This window comes from Rattus rattus, chromosome 13 (assembly GCF_011064425.1).
Source record: "Rattus rattus isolate New Zealand chromosome 13, Rrattus_CSIRO_v1, whole genome shotgun sequence".
Classification (NCBI taxonomy): Eukaryota; Metazoa; Chordata; class Mammalia; order Rodentia; family Muridae; genus Rattus; species Rattus rattus.
Window position 1 is genome coordinate 73,002,196 of NC_046166.1, and position 6,462 is coordinate 73,008,657.

A 6,462-nucleotide genomic window follows, 5' to 3' on the forward strand; every position below is an offset into this window, starting at 1 on the left:
TTGGCAGGACCAAGGGCTTCTCCTCCCACTGATGCCCAACAAGGCCATCCTCTGCTGTACATGCAGCTGAAGTCATGGATCTGTCATGTGTAGTCTTTGGGTAGTGATTTAGTCCCTGGGAGCTCTGGTTGGTTGAAATTGTTGTTCTTATGGGGTTGCAAGCCCCTCAGCTCCTTCAATCCTTTCTCTAACTCCTCCATTGGGGGCTTTTATATTCATGTTACAGAATCTCATTAAACACATTAAAACCATTTGGAACATCAGATGGGAAGCCCTGGAGTCTTCTCTGATTGTATAGTGCACTTGAGAGCCTGGAGAGTCCAAGGGTGTGGCCAAGGCTCAGGGGCAGAGGCTGGGCGGTGACAAGGCCTCCTGCTCTCAAGAACAGCTTGCCCCTGCTCACTGGACATAGGCTTATCTGGCATTCGGGGTCAAATGGAAACTTCCAAGCCGCCATGTGCTCACACACACGGGCTGTGTCCTATCAATGACGTGCCTCCCTTGGAAAACAAAACACCATCCCTCATAGTTGTCCCTGTGTGCGTAGACAGCGGCAAATGCTTATTTGCTAAGCCTCCTGTCTCCTCCATTTCTGGGTCCCATTGAGGTCATGGAAACACAAAAGTCAATACCCACAGAGAAAAAAAATGCCCCCGAGAGTATTTATTTAAGAGTATTGTTCCAGGATATGCACAAAGATAAAGACTGTGTAATGAATGGTGGCTCTGGAGGCCAAGCAGGCGTTCTATCCTGTACCAGCAGCTACCCTGGCCAGGAAGAGGCCGTGTGCTACCTCAGGACATGCCCTTATAAAAGAGTCACCTTGCCAAGCTGCCAACTGGTTCTCTTTACCCTAGAGGATCAAGGAAAGAACAAAGGGAAGAGGCAGGTGGGAGCGGATCCATTCACGGCCACAGAGTATACAGTCAAGCAGGGATTTTGCTCCCGGAGAAGGGACAACAGATGGTGTCAGAGAACATTAGTGCTAGCCCATACCTACAGGTCCCAGAGAGCCAAGGTAGGGCTGTGGGTCTGTGAGAAGCACTTGTATCTCATTGCTAACTCTCTCAGGAATGTGGGGAAGGGGATTCCAGCCTCTTAGAAGCTGCAGCACGGCAGGTGCCTCTGAGTTTCTGCTTCTCGGGAGCTATGAGGAAAACAGGTCTGCACTGGGTTCACACGTCTCTAAGATGCAGAAAAAATTCGGTAGTTCAGAGCTTGGTGCATTTAGCTTTCGATGTCCCCCCCCACCCCCCTCGTGGAAGCCACGAATGGACGGACAGCAACTTGGAAGCATGTCAAATGAAATACAGAGCGGAAACCCACTCACGTCTCTCCATGCTTAATGGTCATTGACTTTTAAAATGGGTTTTGAAATAAAAGGCCTTCTGGAAGAAGTGCAGATTTGAACGGATTACTAGAAAGCGAGGATTGAGTACCCTGCTCTCCTGCATTCATTTCTCCTCAGGCAGAAGCTCTGACCGGCCCCTGTGCGCTGGCTGGTTCTGTGTGTCAACATGACCCAAGCTGGAGTTCTCACAGAGAAGGGAGCCTCCCTGGAGGAAATGTCTCCATGAGATCCAGCTGTAAGGTATTTTCTCAATTAGTGATCAAGTGGGGAGGACCCAGCCTATTCTGTGTGGTGCCATCCCTGGGTTGGTGGTCCTGCCCAGGTTCTATAAGAGAGCAAACTGAGCAAGCCAGGGGAAGCAAGCCAGTAAGTAACATCTCTCCATGGCCTCTGCATCAGCTCCTGCTTCCTGACCTGCTTGAGTTCCAGTCCTGACTTCCTTAGGGGGCGATGAACAGCAGAAAAGGAAGTGTAAGCTGAATAAACCCTTTCCTCCCCAACTTGCTTCTTGGTCATGATGTTTGTGCAGGGATAGAAACCCTGACTAAGACAATCCTGATTTCCTATATTCGTGCATCTGCAGTCCAATGATTAGACTGCAAAAATGCCATATAGGCTACTGGATGGGACTAGGAGCAGATTTTTCATAAGCAAACCTGTTGGTTACCACTAGCCCATGAAGCCACCACATAAGGAGCCTGTAAAAAGTACAGTCAGACAAGGCAGGGTGCTGCCAGCTTACGGCTTCACATAGCATGCTGAACGGCTTCACAGTCGCATCCAACAGATGTGGGATACTTTCCGTTCTTTCTCTGACTACGCATCTTTACCAGATGGCGTTGATTAGAGCCCCCGTTTCCTCACAGCACAACTGGGCTATGCTGGCTGGCAGGCAAGCTCTTGGGATTCACTTGTTTTCATTCCCCACCTGATCCTGGGGTTACAGGCACAGGCAGCCGTGCCTGGAGTTTTACCTGAGTGTTGGAGACTTGGACTCAGACTTTGCTTGCAAAGCCAAAGGTCTTACCCACTGAGCCATCTACCAGGTTCCTGTCTATGGAATCTCTGAGCACTAGCATTCTGTGCTAGAATGTGTTGATGCATTCTGCAATTCTAGGACACAACAGGTTGAGGCAGGAGAATCTTGGGTTGGAGGCCAGTGAGACAGTCTAAAAAAAAAAAAAAAAACCCAAAACAATCCCAAAACACAACAAACAAACAAACAAAAAACCCCTAGGGCTGGGCATGTGACTCAGTGACAGAATATTTGCTTTGAAGTATGCATCCAAGCCGATAGATTCTGGTGTTTCTCTGCCCCTCCCCTCTCTCCTCCCCTTCTCTCGTCTTTTGCTCCTCTGTCTCCGCTGTGTGTAGATGTTTATTTTAGGATAAGCTTATTTTTCTTCCACCGAAGATCTTTGGCAGAAAATTATATATAGTATTACATATAATTTCACCTAATACATAATTATGTATAATTCTGTTAGCGACATTACATAAGAAAGCAGAGTCTTGCTTGTCACTTCTTAGTGGATAACACTATGGGGGCTCTGAAACGGTTTCTGACTGAGATCCGTTTGGCTCAATCTTTGACCATAGTTTTGTTTACCGTTCTTAAATTTATTTATGTAGAGGACACACAGGACAGAATAGGAAAAAAAAAATATGAGGGAGGGGGAGGGGAGAGAGAGAGAGAGAGAGAGAGAGAGAGAGAGAGAGAGAGAGAGAGGGGAGAGAGAGAGAGAAGAGGGAGGAGAGGGAGGGGAGGAGAGGAGAGAGGAGAGAGGAGGAGAGGAGAGGCAAGGCTGAGTAAAACCAAGCTGAGACCAGAGACCAATGACAGGGAGAAGATGAGGAGGAGGAGTCATAGAAGAACAGGGAACAGAGACCCAGTGGATCACAGGTGACACATGCTCAGAGTCCATCAGGCTCTTTTCTGTTTGATCACCCAACTACCCTGAGAGCAGGCACACAGATATCACTGTCCTTTGGCACCTGGTGGCTTCTCTTTAGAGGGGCAGGGCATGTTGCTCAGCAGGGTCTTGTTAGGAACTGGCAGAAAGGATCAGAAACCCAGTTCCAGTTCTTTCTACTTGGCAGTCTGACCTCTGCTCTCCATCAGAAGCTGCCGCCAGGACAGGATTTGGGGAAGGGGAGGTGGGGGGAAGGATATAAAACAGGGAGGACTGCTGGCTTCACCTTACAGCTTCAGCTGGGTCACTGGGTTGTTGCATGGGGGTTGGGGGCGGGGCAGAGCTCAAAGCATGAGTCACAGAAATTTTGTTTTTCTGTTTTCTTTCTGTTGCTCAATGTGGCCAAAGCTCAGGTTCCAACCCTGGGGTAGATTGCAAGGTCGCAGGGCAGGGCTGCAGTTCCCTCCTCACTGAGTCAGCACAGCCAAGGCCACCAGAGCTGAGAGACACCATCAGGCAGGAACACACAGGTACGTGTGTCACCTGCCAGCAGTCGGCCCTGTTCTCTTTTCTCGGTCAGGTTGAAATTAGCCTTAGGCTTTCTCGACTTGGAGTGGAGCAGAGAGGGAAGGCGACCTGGGCCTCTCCTGTGCCCCTGTCTTTGTCCACTTGGAAGCGAAGGAGGCTGCTGTCTTATACAGAGAGGCAGGAGCTGTGGAGAGCTGGAGCGGGAGGCCAGCAAGCATCCTGACCTGTGTCCTGGCTAGCATCCCGATCTATGGACGCATCCACGGGCCCCATCACCCGAGAGGCAGGAAGAGCAAGCAGCCACTTCCCCAGGACATGCAGCTGTGATCTCTTCCTCCTGCAATGTCCCTGGTTACTTCTTGGTGTGGGACAGCACTCCTGGGAAAAATGGTCACAGACAGTGGTGTCGGTACCTCCTTCTCACTGCTATGTGGGTCTTGAGCCAGCCGAAATGTCATCTGAGAGTCTCAAGGCAAGACCAAAACCGGATACAGCCAGCGCGCTGGGTGTGAGACTCTTAGAAATCTGCTCTCTTGAATAAACAAGCCGGTGACGAGAACAAAGTCTGAAAGGAAATCATAAACTCGTTAGGTCTGTGTTAGGACTGAAAGTCTCTGATCACAGCCCTTCACAGTCCCTGGAGACACAGATGTGGAGTTGATACTGGCAGCGAGGAGCCCGGCTAGCTGTCTGGTCACCTCAGTCTTCCTTGCTCTTGACTTTGTAGTAGCTCAAAGGCTGAGGTAGCAAAAGTAATTGAACTCATCAAAACCTCTGTCCACTGTTTGAGGCTTCAGAGTACACAGCTTCCCCCAATTCTCAAACAAAGCAAGGAAACGAACAGAAAAGCCACTCAACGTAACCGACTCCTAAATGAATTTTCAGGTTTTCTAAGTGAGTGAAGATAACGCACTCAAAAAATTATAGAGGTGGGGGGTTGGGGATTTAGCTCAGTGGTAGAGCGCTTGCCTAGCAAGCGCAAGGCCCTGGGTTCGGTCCCCAGCTCCGAAAAAAAAAATATAGAGGTGGGAGGAATTTTCTGAGCTGCCTTGCTTGCTGAAAGATGTAACTCAGTCTGATCAGAAAGTGGATCTTATACACACACACACTACAAATACACACACACAAACACACACACACAACCACAATATACACAAACACAAACACACACAAACACACATGCATGCATAGGTACACATACACACACATGCATGCACATGCACACAGAGGTACACACAGACAAATACACACACTACAAACACACACGCATATGCACACAGAGAGATGCACAGACAAATACACACATACACACAAATACACACACACAAACACACACACACAACCACAATATACACAAACACTAACACACACACAAACACATATGCACACACACACACATACATGCACATGCACACAGAGATACACACAGACAAAACACACACACAAACAAACACACACACAACCACAATATACACAAACACTAACACACACACAAATACACACAATGTGTACACACATGCACGCATATGCACACAGAGAGACACACAGACAAATACACACACTACAAACACACATACACACAAATACACACACAAACACACACACAAACACAATATACACAAACACACACACAAATACACACAAACACACATGCACGCATATGCACACATACACACACATGCATGCACATGTACACAGAGAGACACACAGACAAATACACACACTACAAACACACATACACACAAACACACACACACAACCACAATATACACAAACATAAACACACACACAAATACACACTCACTCACACACACACTCACACTCACACACAAACACACACACACCACTTTTACTGCTTTACTTTTAGATACCCGACATCTCTGACTTCCTTACTAGTTTCTTACAGTTTCCAGCTAGGGTTGGGTATGCTATGGTGCTCCACATTGTTGAATAACTCCAAGGTTCTGCAAGGCAGATGAGATCCAGATCTTAGCGACCCACAAGGGACAGTCCCCTGCTTTGGACACTGCTGCAATTCCAGGGCACACAGCTTTGGCCATGTATTTTCAGTGTGGCAAGGAAGAGAGGCTTCATTGATAGGGCAACGGTCTGCCCAGCTACAGGCTGCCAAGAATCCAGCTCCTTTCCCAGAAATAATACCATTCCAAGAGGGAAGATAAGTATCCCCTCCCAGCAGAGTTAAGGAGAGATAACTGAGCACAGAGCACACACCCAAAGGTCACTCTGCCTGTGTGTGCACGTAACAGGAACCTCTCACGGGAAACACAGGGTGCTGGCGACCTGGTCAGTGCCTGGGCTCAGCAGACCCAGACCTAGGCACCAGCAAGAGTGGGCAACAGAGCAAGAGAATGGGAAGGCCAACAACTTACGTCTTCAGTTGACCTGGGTGAGACTTCAGGATGGTGACTCAAATATGATCTGTTTTACTTGCACCCAGTGTAGACGAGCTCATGTAGAAATGCACACAGCAGCAGGATCACCTCTGCCCAAGGACCCAGAGCTCAGACAAGGAACAAATGCTCTGTCTCAAGGCTAAACAGGACCCCAAAACTTGGCTTCTTCTGGAAAGGATGGGGAGACTCCCATAGATCTACAGGGGAAAGCTGAGTATTCTTGCAGTGAATGAAATACAGGAAAAGGATATCTCAG